Below are 13,747 nucleotides of genomic sequence, written 5' to 3'. Positions count from 1 at the left end.
AGTTCCCATATGCAAGGGTATGGCTTCTAGGTATCGAGTAGCGTAATCAGCCATCACTTATATATATTTTTATCTTTTTGCCGAGGGTTCTAGAGGCCCAACGAGATTGATGCAGATTCTTCTTTCAAAGGAAATATCAATTAAGGAGAGAGGACTGAGAAAAGCACTGCCTCTTTGGAGTGTCTGACGATGCTGGCAGTCCAGACATGATTGACAAAAGTGTCAGACCTCCTCATTTATTCCTGGCCAAAAGAATCTGAGCTTGATCCGCTGTAGTGTTTTTTTGGAGCCCAAGTGGGCTTCTGGGAAGTGGTTGTCAGCTAACTTGTGTACCTCCTACCAGAAGGTTTGTGGCACTAACAGCAACAACCTCACCTCCCCCTCATTGTGTGCTACCCTATACAACAGATCATTTTCCAAAATAAAGGGGTCCTTGTGGTATGGGATTTTGTGTTGGTTGTCCATCAACTGAAAATTCCTAGCGAATTTTAGGGATTCATAGTTTCACTGTTCTTATTTAAAGGAAGATGGTGTACATTTATATTAAAATTGGAGGGTGGATCTGCAGAGACCTCAAGGGGGACTGTATCGACTCCAGGGACTTCCCCCGGTGTTACTTTCGGGAGTGTCCGGTTTGTCAAGTGGTTGCTTCCCTGAGGTTCTGTATCTGTCGGGACTGTGGGATTACATGGTGTGAGGGCATCCAGGTTAGTAGAAGTTCTATCCAACAACAACATTTATTTATATAGCACATTTTCATACAAAACGTAGCTCAAAGTGCTTTACATAATGAAGAATAGAAAAATAAAAGACACAGTAAGAAAATAAAATAAGTCAACATTAATTAACATAGAATAAGAGTAAGGTCCAATGGCCAGGGTGGACAGAAAAAACAAAAAAAAAACTCCAGACGGCTGGAGAAAAAAATAAAATCTGTAGCGATTCCAGACCATTAGACTGCCCAGTCCCCTCCGGGCATTCTACCGAACATAAATGACAGTCCTCTTTGGATTTAGGATTCTCACAGAAGGACTTGATGATGACGGTCACGTAGACTTCTGGCTTTTAATCCATCCATCATTGTTGGAGCATCATGATGCTTTGAGTAGGTGCCACCACCACAAAGAAACCGGAAAAAGAAACAGAAGAGACAGTATGGGTCAGTACGGATTTTAGAGCCACAATAATACCATGTGTATACAAGTCACACTGGTTTTAGCCCTTAGGAACTGTTGTGGTAGGACAAAGCGGAGAGCAACAATGGAAATGTTGCTCCCAAAGTCAAACATAGACATAACCAGTGTCCATTCACTAAAACCACTCTCATGTTAGGAACAATCCATAGGTTCTGTGGATAGAGGACAAGAGGTAATTTATATATGTCCCAGCTCCCCACACTTAAAACAGCGGGGAAGACCTGGGATTTTTTTCTTTTTGTTTAACCAGAGACTCTTGGGTTCGGCGGGTGAGCTAAGGGCTAGCAACACGTCCTTGTCATGCTTCATTAGCAGACCTTTAATAACCCAACCCTCCCCCTCCCAACTTGGCAACCGCCAGATGATGTTCTGTTACCTCTACAAGGGCGTCCATATTTTTGTGGGGCTATCTACAGACCTGGTGACCGTGATGTACTGGCATTGCATTAATTAATGTTTCGCAGGTGAGCTGTTCTACTTCTTGCCTTGCATTATTCACATCTGGCCTTAGCCAGTGGCCGATTTTATCCTAGATCTCAAAAGCTTGCGCTCTTGCAGGTTTATCCAGATCGAATCCCCACAGCTGCCATTCTCTCACCTGCTGGCCCGGGGTGATGCCGTAGCGCTTGCAAATCTCGCACTTTAATGTATTGTAGTCAGCGGCCTCCTCCTCGGGGAGACTGCAATAGGCCCACTGTATGTCACCCTTTAAATATGGTGCGAGTATGTGGGCCCAGTCCACCTTAGGCCAGTGATTATGAGCGGCTGTCTGCTCAAACACCAACAAGTAGGATTCAGTATCATCTCCCTCCGATCGTGCCACTAAAGGAGGAAGGGGAGGCTGAACAGCCTCCAGTCTTTACACTTTTGCCTCTGCCAACTGGGTGTGTGTTTCCCCGACTTGGAGTTTTACGGCCTGTAGTTCCATAAAGATTGATTCCAGGATTGTATGCAGATTCTGCTCTTCAGACATCCTTCCTTGAGCAATGTCCTGTCGACTATGCCAATCTGTGATAAAACAAAAGAGACAACAACACTCAGAGGTTTGGGGAGCCTTCCCCATATACAGTGGTGTGAAAAACTATTTGCCCCCTTCCTGATTTCTTATTCTTTTGCATGTTTGTCACACAAAATGTTTCTGATCATCAAACACATTTAACCATTAGTCAAATATAACACAAGTAAACACAAAATGCAGTTTTTAAGATGATGGTTTTTATTATTTAGGGTTTCAAATGCTGCACTTTTATGTATATATATATATATAATACAGGTATATATAGTGCTCTGCCAATGGATGATGGAGTTTTACCTCTCTCTGACCTTTTTTTATTATTTCTACTTTATTTTCAATGGTGGTGGTTTTCCTCTTCTTTACTGTATCACCAGCACTTGCATCAGATTTGTGTTTCAGAGACATTGTTGAAGGGTGAAGACAAAAGATTAAGATGAGCTCTTCTGCACAGCACTGTACATGTTATCACAGCAGGAAGCCACCTGTCATCAACACGTCTGATCTACTGAGAAGAGACAACTTTCTGCTATGTGCATAACAGTACAAGCAGGCTTGCTATTGAGAATGAATGGGGGCATCGATGGGCGGTTCATCACCAGCCCACTTCACAGTCACCTCCACTACAGTATGCTGCCTGCAGCGTCCGCCCATCGAGAAAGAACACGGTGTGGCCAAAGGCGAGTAGTGAATCGCCCCCGTTCAATAGGCAGCCATCCGATGCACACTTCAATGCTTCACTTCACTTCACTTAGTATTTTGTAATAATCAGCATAGAATTGAGGGTGTAGAGGTGATTGAACCACTAGGGTCAAGTGACCATAATGTAATACAATTCGCAATATTTTGTAAGAGTGCAGATGCAAAGACTAAAATTGTGAAGTTGAACTTTGGTAGGGCTGATTTTAAGCAGATACGACAAAGTCTAAGTAGGATAGACTGGGATAAACTTTTAAGTGTGGAGACCGTCGACGAATACCTCTCACCAAAGTAACACTAAATTACATTGGTTTGCCTAAATTATAAATAAAGACATACAAAACATTTATCAAGTTATATGCAAAATCTCACATCACAACAAAGCATATAAGACTAATGACTGCAAAGTGAATCGTAGAGCGTATGAGAACATGAGGGCAACCATTAAGAAGGATTTCAGGGAGGCTAAAAGACAGTTGGAGAGGAATATAGAAGATAAGACGAAAGAAGACCCTAAGAGATTCTTCCAGTATTTTAGTAGTAAAAAAACAGTCAAGGAGGAGGTCAAGTTCATCAGGAATAGTAAAGGGGAATTAAAAGATACAGGCAGTGAAATAGCAGATGCCCTAAACTTACAATTTTCTGAGGTGTTTACGAGTGAGCAAGTGGACAACCTCCCAGGGGGAAACGCTGGTAGGTACTGAGGGAAATAGAAATTGTAGAGGGAGAAGTGCTACTCAGATTAAATAAGATGAAATCAAACAAATCACCAAGGGCCTCATGTATAAATGGTGCATATGCACATAAATGTTGCGTAAAAACTTTTCCACGTTCAAATCGTGATGTATAAAATCTACACTTGACGCAAAGTCACACACTTTTCCATGGTACCTCATATCTTGTCGTACGCAAGTTCTCCGGTTGGTTTTGCAAACTGGCGGCACCCAGCGTCAAAACAGTGCTACTGTTCCTGTGTGGTTAGTCTTTATTTTCCTGACATGGCTTTATAAATACACTGAAACTAACCGCATATTGTTTATTAGTGTAATGCATCTGATTGTAATTAACTTGTAACATTATAATGGTCCAGGGAATAGTCATAGTATTCCAAATACCATAACTGCTTTAGTGTTGTTACTCTCACTGCACCACCTTCTTCTTCTTCTTCTTCTTTCAGCTGCTCCCGTTAGGAGTTCACACAGCGGATCATCTTTTTCCATATTACTCTCATTGCACTACTCGGAGTATTTATATCACTGCATCTGAGTGAGGAATCACAGCAGCAGCTGATCGGAAAGAGAATTATCGGTATACAGCTTCAAGCACACGCTACCGTAGCCACGGCAAAACGTTTCAAAGCCTTTCCTGTATGGACCTCGCGGTTCAGAAACAGTTTCATCCCAAGAACTATAAACGCACTCAATCAATTGCTCCTTGTAGAACTGTTTGCACTTATAAGTACAATTACCTCACTGTAAACTTGCACTACAGTTATAATATTGCACAACCTGTGCCACTTTATAAAGCACATATTTACATATGATGACGATATCATTTTTAGGATGAAATGCAGCAACATATGTTTATTATATTATACAGATAAACTTTAACTTCATTTAAATAATCTGTATTCTTTACTGGGACTGACGTGAAGGATAGAATAATTAAAAATGTACTACAAAGATATTTCAATGTTCCTTAAATGTTTTGAAGAATCGGTGCTCTAAGCTTACAGATGGCTTAATGTCTATTACAGAGCTGATTGTGTGGCGATCGGTTACTTGGAGAAAGAAAAGCAAGGACTGCAGGGACGGCCACGCCAAAATATACTGAATATAAAACAGAAAGACAAAATAACGACACCGCTAAAAACGCAGTGGCAAATTTTGACAAAAGTTAAATGCTTGTGTCACGAGCACGAGGCAGCTATGCAGTATCTGCAACGGACGTGGCCATCCACCGTGTATAAGATACCATATTGACATTGGTGGGCGAAGGGCCACCGGTTCTTTCTCTGCCCAGGGCCGCCCCCGAGTTCTGCTGCAATAAATAATTTCATCGAAGGTCGTACACAATCACTGCGCCGTGAAACCCATGTTTAATAACGCCTTTAACTCTTATAATCATGAAAATGATATCACGTACACATCTCAGTATTTTAGTTATTCAGAGAGCTGTAATATCATGAATGTAATGGATTCTGTGTCCAGTCAGAGGAAGAGAGCCAGTTTAAGAAGCAAGTAGTGATTCACACACATAGAAGATCACATACAAAACAAAGCATTTAACGTGCTACTTTAATTACGATGTGATTTGGAGAAACTGGTTAATTAAACGATGTAAAGATGACGTTTATGATGTTCTACTTTAATGACAAAATAAACTACATGATTAAAGCGGAAATTTTGAGATTGAAGTTGACATTTCGTGCTTTTACCCCACTGTGTGCCTATTCTTTTGTCTGTACCCTAATAAGCTTTCATATGACACTCAGACGGTGGGCTACGACTCGCCTTTTCACGGTGACTTTGATATCTGAGCTTTCAAGTTTCTCCAACACGCTATGTCACTCGATCAACTTCCTTTTGTTGATTATACCACGGTTTAATTAAACAAATAGTATGTTTTTCCTTTGCCTCCACTTGGTATTCGCTGAAATTCTTATATTTTCCCCTGTGCTTTTCCCATTGTCTTTTCACAGAAGGCTGAGCTTAAGGGCGATTTTATATTGATTTGCATATTCAAATAGGCGTAATTTTTGGGAGGATTTGGGGCGTTATATAAAGCGCGTGCACGAGCGTTACTTTTCACGCTGACCGGGATTTATGGAGCGGAAGAACGTGGAAGTTGAAGTATGCACAGATTCCTGCATCTGGATTTTTCTGTGTGTAAGCACATTTCGGCTTTTGTGCTTACACCATGTTATAGTGCGAATTCTACGCACGGCGTTATACATGAGGCCCCAGGACCAGATAATATTTATCCTCGTGTTCTTGAGGAGGCTAGTGAGTACATATATAAACCCATGACACATATTTTTAGGAAGTCACTGTGCACTGGAGAGATTCCGAAGGACTGGAAATTGGCAAATATCCCATTATATAAAAAGGGTGACAGGGCAGATCCAAGCAACTATAGGCCAGTAAGCTTAACATGCATCACAGGAAAATTAATGGAAGGAATTATTAAGGATAAGATTGAGCAACACATGGCAAGGACAGGAGTTATTCTGAACAGTCAGCATGGGTTCAGAAGAGGGAGGTCGTGTTTTACTAACGTGCTGGAATTCTATGAGGAGGCAACAATAGGATATGATCAAAGTGGAGCATATGGTATTATTTATCTGGACTTTCAGAAAGCATTTGATAAGGTGCCACATGAGAGGTTGGGCATCAAATTAAAAAGCGGGAGTTCAGGGTGATGTTTTTAGATGGGTGCAGAATTGGCTCAGACACAGGAAGCAGAGAGTGATGGTGCGAGGAACCTCATCAGAACTGGCCGATGTTATGAGTGGTGTTCCACAGGGGTCAGTGCTAGGGCCTTTGCTAAACATGGGCGATATGGCCTAAAATCAATATCACGATAAATTGAGCAGTTAACCTCGATAACGATAAATGGACGATAACCACCCCAAATGCCAAAAAAACAAACTTTTTTTTTTTCATTTGATGGGGCTGTGGCAGGCAGCATAGTTCCTCCAGTTATTTTGATAATATTATTCCCCCTAGACCTATTCATTGCAATTATATTATTACCACTTTAAAGGACTGTAAAATGTCACTGAAAATAAATGAAGACAATAGTAGTAAGTACTTTTAGTGGTTAAGATTTATTAACTGAACAAAATAAAAAGTGTAGGATACAATATGTAACCATGCTCTCTAAAAAATGTGTATCCCTTGTAAACAAAATAGTTTAATAATAAATATGTTTCACATTGGCTATTCACAAAGTAAACAATGATTGTGCAAATGTAATGCCATCATGGACAAAGGCCTATCTCTGCTAAGGCCTTGAGGTAGCATATCTATCCAAATCTTCACACCCAACATCACCCCAATTCATGGTCTAATTCTCAAATAAAGCAAGCAAAATAAAGTAAGAATTAAATAAGACCTCTCAGACCATATTTACAAAATTAAAAGGGTTGGCACAGTAATAAAACATTTTAAAAATCATGTATTTTGCTACATTTCACAGCACAACATGATCAACACTGGCTCACAATAAGTCTTCTGTAGAAACTTTCTGGATACACTGCTGCTCAGCAGTCTTAAGTATTTTTATGCCTATATAAACATTATTCAAACATTAATACTTTCAATTTTGAATATGACACACAGAATTAAAGTCACTTTAAAACACACCAGATGTCACCACCCAAATATATTAAGATGTACACACTTACCGACTGCCAGGTGCAGCCTGTGCCCAAAACATTGCACCCGTGTCCATTTATTGAGCTTGACAGCTTTCACAATATTTGGGCCATTGTCAGTTGTTATAGCAACAAGGTCCTCTTCACTGATGTCCCATGCAGACAGCATCGCTCTCAACCCCTGTCCAACCATCTCCCCCGTGTGATCAGATGGAAAATAGGCCGTCTCGAGCACTCTGGTACGCAGCTCCCATTTGTTGTCGATGTAATGAACTGTGAGACTAATATACGGCCCCATTGTGCGGCTGGACCAGAGATCGGATGTGGCTGCAACGTGCTTAACGTATCTCAATTCAGCAGCAACCTTTTTCCTCTCTGTGCTGTACATGCTGGGAATGATAGTTTTTGAAAAATATTTTCGTGATGGGAGTTCGTATCTCTTGTCAATTATTTTCATGAAGTGTCTGAACCCATTGCGTTCCACTGTAGCAATAGGAGCCATGTCTTTTGCTATGTGGTAGCCTATAGCATTTGTGATTTCTTGCCATCTTTTTGAAGTTCGCTCATATAGTTGAGTACTAGCAAATGCTTCGGTTATTGACCGCTGCCTGGTGGAGGAAGAGGCGTTTTTGCTGGTCCTCCTAATCTCTTCTCGCTTTGAGCTTTTTATGTCTTCGAATTGAATCACATGGTTGTGCTGCAGGTGGTGGAAGAGGTTGGTTGTGTTACCTTGACTTGACGCAACAGTCTTTTTGCAGAGTTTACATTTAACAATTTTTTGATCAATATCATCCTTGTTGAATCCAAAATGTTGCCAAACGATTGATGATGCATTTTTTTTGTTAACAAGCGTCTCCTCTTCCTCCTCCACCAGCTCTACCTTCGTCGCTGCTGCTTCAACATTTAAATCGTCCTCCATTTGTTCACCCGTGTCTCGTCTTGTTACAGGTAGTAGAGTCATGTGACTCCACCCCGTCAAGTCTGTAACGTAGCACAGCGTCTTAAAGGGACATGAACATCGCCAACCTGCACATGCCTTTTCTTTTTTTTTTAAAATACCGAATTTACCGATATGGGCAAAATGACGTCGATGAGAGTCATAAATTTCGGTAACGATAAATTTTTGATATATCGCCCAGCCCTAGCCTTTGCTATTTTTAATGTATATAAATTATTTAGATAGGAATATAAGTAACAAGCTGATTAAGTTTGCAGATGATACCAAGATAGCTGGATTAGCAGATAATTTGGTATCTGTTATCATTACAGAAAGATTTGGATAGCATACAGAATTGGGCAGATTTGTGTTAGATGAAATTTAATGTCAGTAAATGTAAAGTATTACACATAGGAAGTAAAAATGTTAGGTTTGAATACACCATGGGCGGTCGGAAAATTGAGAGTACACCTTATGAAAAGGATTTAGGAGTCATAGTGATTAGTCTAAGCCAGGTGTCGGGAACCTTTTTGGCTGAGAGAGCCATAAACGCCACATATTTTAAAATGTAATTCCGTGAGAGCCATACAATATGTTTAAAACTAAATACAAGTAAATGTGTGCATTTTATGTAAGACCAACACTTTTAAAGTACAATAAGTCTCTGAATTCTTTTTAATAACGTTGTTATGCTGTTGCTAACCCATGATGAATGAAGTACTTCTTACCATTAATGCGACTTCTGGTGCTGCATGGTTTTGCTGATGGCTTTGTAGTCTGGTTGATACGTGGTGAGGTTAAGCTTCATGCAGGCGTTGAGGCTTCCATCCGTTAAACGTGATCGTAGGTTGGTCTTAATGTTCTTTAGATGTGAGAAAGACTGCTCACATGCATACGTAGAGCCAAACATTGTCAGTACAGCAATACTCACACGCTGCAGTGAGTGGTATGTGACGGGAAGTGCATTCCAAGTTTTGAATCAGCTGGTCCGCGGGTTGAAGTTTTTTCATTTCTTCCCACTTGTGTTTGCTCGCCAACTCTGCTTGCTGTCATGCAAGTCTTTCCAAATCTTCATTCAGTGACTTGAACTTATTCACCCACATGTCTGAGGCCTTCAGATCAGCAGCTTGTAGCTCAAAATCTCTGACGGAGACACCGGGGATGTAACTCAGGTCGGCGCTGTCCACTGCACACTCGTGTGGATGGGTGATGAACTTAAAAAGACGAGTGCGCTCACGAAATTCTCCAAAGTGCGCTTTGAATGACTGCAGGAGATTAGATGTGAAGCCTGCTAGCTGCTGAAGATCAAGATGTTGAGCAGGGTCACTTGCTGTGCATGCATCTTTAAACTCTCCGGTTTTTCAAAGTGTAGTAGACGACCTGTTTCAATGTCGGCGATGAAGAGTTCTAGCTAGTTTTCAAATGCAAACACTGCTTGTTGAAGGGATAAGACTGTATTTCCAATGCCTTGCATTTTCACATTGAGCTGGTTCAGATGTTCAGTCATGTCTACGAGATAGTAGAACTTCAGGAGCCACTCAGTGTTAGCTAACTCAGGATGCTCGACGTTTTTCATTTCAAGAAAAGTCCGGATTTTGCTCAGACAATCCGCGAAACGGCTGAGCACCTTTCCTCTTGACAACCAACGCACATGCTGTGCAGAAGCAGACCAGAATAATTATTCCCAACTTCATCCAGCAGTGTTTTAAATTGGCGATCATTTAAAGCTCGGGCAACAATACAGTTAACCACCCGAATGACCAGCGACATCACCTCACCAAGCTGCTCGCCACACATCTGAGCACAAAGCGCCTCCTGATGTAGGATGCAGTGAAAACTTAGGATGGGTCTCTTTTCATGTTCACGAAGAAGCGCTACGAATCCTCTGTTTTTCCCCACCATGCACGGAGCACCATCGGTACACACCGAAATAAGTTTATCCATCGGTAGATTTTTTTTCTTTAGCGAGCTCAGTGAAAGACTTGAATAAATCCTCCCCTCTTATTGTCCCTTTCATAGGCAAAACAGCAAGACTTTCCTCACGTAGTGTGTCACCGACAGCATACCTTGCAATCACACTGAACTAGGATAAAAATGGCTTACGTCTGTTGACTCATCCAAAGCGAGAGAAAAGAATGGTGCTGCATTTATATCCTTCACTTGTGTTGCCTCAATTTGATTTGCCATCATGATGGTACGATCGTGAACAGTTCTTGCCGACAGAGGCATGTCTTTTATTCGTTTGATTATCTTGTCTTTATCCGAAAAGTCGTCAAAACGTTCATTGGCAACATCAAGCATGAATGTTTTGGCATACTCCCCATCTGTGAATGGCATTCCGTTTCTCACAATCGCTAAAGCACCAGCAAAGCTAGCCGAATTCCAGTCACCTTGTTGGGTCCAAACACGGAGTTGCTGCTGACTAGCTTGCACTCTGCACAGTAGCTCTTGACATGCTTTCTTCCTGCTGTCCCCCGCAGGATATTTCGATGCAAATGTAGCATGGCGTGTGTTGAAGTGCCGCTTTATATTTGGCCGTTTCATCGATGCAATTTTATCATTGCATATTAGACACACTGCAGAACCTGCTCTCTCCACAAAGGCGAATTCCTCTGTCCATTCTTGCTGAAAAGTACGATACTCCTCATCTTTTTCTTTTAGCCATCTTCTTCGATAAAAGGTTTTCTGCAATTAGCTAGCTGACTACTTGATTAAAAGTTTACTTCCTGACCTCACAACGACCCGCGTACGTTACGCATTATCCAATAAAAATTTGGTGTTGTCCCAGAGGACAGCTGTGATTGGCTCCAGCCACCCGCAACCATGAACATGAGCGGTAGGAAATGAATGGATTAAAATACATAAGAATGTTTTATATTTTTTAACGTTATTATTTTTTTATAAAAGATTTGTCTGCGAGCCAGATGCAGCCATCAAAAGAGCCACATCTGGCTCGCGAGCCATAGGTTCCCGACCCCTGGTCTAAGCTATCGACTTCCCAACAGTGTTCAGAAGCCATTAAGAAGGCTAACAGAATGTTAGGATATATAGCACTATGTGTGGTGTACAAGTCCAAGGAGGTTATGCTCAACCTTTATAATTCACTGGTGAGGCCTCATCTTGAGTACTGTGTGCAGCTTTGGTCTCTAGGCTACAAAAAGGACATTGCAGCGCTAGAAAAGGTCCAGAGAAGAGTAACTACACTGATTCCAGGGCTACAGGGGTTGAATTATGAGGAAAGATTAAAAGAGCTGAGCCTATACAGTTTAAGCAAAAGAAGACTAAGAGGTGACATGATTGAAGTGTTTAGAATTATGAAGGGAATTAGTACAGTGGATTGAAACTGTTATTTTAAAATGAGTTCATCAAGAACACGGGGACACAGTTGGAAACTTGTTAAGGGTAAATTTCGTACAAACATTAGGAAGTTTTTCTTTACACAAAGAACGAGTCGTGTGGTAGACATTAAGACGTTAGGGACTTTCAAAACTCGACTTGATGTTTTCTTGGAAGAAATAAGTGGATAGGACTGGCAAGCTGAATGGCCTGTTCTCGTCTAGTGTTCTAATGTCATAGAAACAGTCCAACAACTGACAAAATACATGGTTAGGTGACATTGGAGTTTTAGTCACCCTCTTTTCCAATCTATAGCATTTGTAAGAAAAATAATTCCTCTGTGGATCCATAGTCCTTTGTAATAAGCAAAGTGAGAATTTGATGTTCCTCCACTTCTGGACATATTTCAGTAGTGTACAACAAATACTGGGGTCTTCAACAGGAGAACATCATGTTATAAAATAGTTTATTTTTGTTAACATTGATGCCTTAATTCAGTGTGTGTGTGACGTGTGGACCTTTTTAACACAGCCTGCATCATCTGTATTTAAAACATGTTATACATGGCCCCTGATAACGGGTTGGTGTTCTGAAAGACCCGTTTAATTGCTCATTTCCTAAACTAATCGTATCCAAATGTAATTTACCCGGATTCCAGTTACACTACTCGTTAAAATGCATTTTCAGTTTTTGATTGTGTTTGTGTATCACAGCTACTAAACTGTTTGAATCGAAACTGCTAATGATGTAACCAAAAAATGTGAAAAGGTGACACACCACACTGTGTTTTTTTAAAAAAAAAAATTAAAATTAAAACAAATAAATGCATGTATATTTGCAATTTAATCAATGTTTCAGCTACCAATATCAATTATTTCAATATGCAAGAATATTTTATGAATGATCGTTGTATTTCCTTAGAGTCATATTTGGCTGTAACCAACAGGTCTTAGTGTAGTAATTCAGATTCATTAAGCTCACAAAATGCATGAGAATTTGTTTATGGGACCCTTTTATATTTTTGTATATATAATATATACTGTATACATTTTTATGTGTGTCAGGAGAATCTTGTGTGCTACTCAGTAAAAGTATTTGTCCAAAATTGAGGATTCCTCATGTTTCAGAATACGAACCATGAAAAAAATAAGAAATTGAGAGGAAAGAGAATGACAAGGGTAATAGAGAATTATGGTCTATGTTCAAAAGGCATTTGCAAAAATGTCTTGCTAATTAAGAATAATGTGTTTAAATGCAAAATAAAAAACCTTAGAAGTGCAAAAAGTCAATATGATAGAAAAGACCTACTGTAGATAAAAGAACTGCTCCAGAATGATTGCATATTTTCTACTCTTCATTAAGACTGTGTTTACGTTTAGCATAATTTGTTTTTGTAGATGAGGATTAGGGTGATAACAGCATCAGAGCAGTGAGTGAGACTGGGTGAAATTGAAATGAATAAGTCAATGGATTTGACCAAAAAAAACCCCCAAAAAACCTCCTAAAATGAAAAATGTCTCATGGTCTTTTAATAAGATTTGTAAACATGGGAGAAAGGCAGGCCATTGGTGCAGTTCACTGTAAGTGCTTAAATATTGAATTTAATGTGTGTACCATATCCCTCTTTCTAGCATATTTGAAGTGATTACATGCATGAGTTGAGCCAGCTTTATCTCTGTTTAACGAAAAATTCTGCATATATTTAATGGGATGAACTCCAGGTTTGACTGAAGGGCTAGCAGGATAAGAAGACAATGTTCTCTCACAGGCTGGATTTAGAAGATCTAGTTACTAGTGACCAATTTAAACCTGTATTTCATTTACTAAAAAATAAAATCTGTGATATTTTGTGCATAGTTATAGGCTGTCCTATGAAATTATTCAGGTGTAGAGAGTTGACCAGCTGGATTTGTGAGATGAGCGTTTGGTGCCTTTTCATATATATATATTTTTTAATTCATCCACAGAGAATGAATAATCTGTTAAAGAAGTGTATAAATAGCCCATCTTTTTGTAACATTCTTGGTAAAATCAAGTAGGTCAAATTTATTAAGTCTAAGACTTTTAAAATTTTTGTTGTAATGGTACAATAAATGGTCACAGCTTCTAGGTTGATCTGTTTAAGTGTTTCATTGTTGATTTGTTTGTTTTTGGATCATGAAATGTTTTGCAAAATCTTTTAAGTGTTT

General features: G+C 39.9%; 1 protein-coding gene across 3 annotated transcripts in view; it reads left to right on the top strand.

Moving 5' to 3' along the window:
• The window catches only part of unm_hu7910 (un-named hu7910), a 143,132-nt gene that overhangs the window by 29,705 nt on the left and 99,680 nt on the right, over positions 1–13,747 (top strand). The window lies entirely within an intron of this gene.

This window comes from Polypterus senegalus, chromosome 5 (assembly GCF_016835505.1).
Source record: "Polypterus senegalus isolate Bchr_013 chromosome 5, ASM1683550v1, whole genome shotgun sequence".
Taxonomy (NCBI): domain Eukaryota; kingdom Metazoa; phylum Chordata; class Cladistia; order Polypteriformes; family Polypteridae; genus Polypterus; species Polypterus senegalus.
The sequence above is the reverse complement of the archived record's forward strand: the minus strand, read 5'-3'. Positions and strand labels throughout refer to the sequence as shown.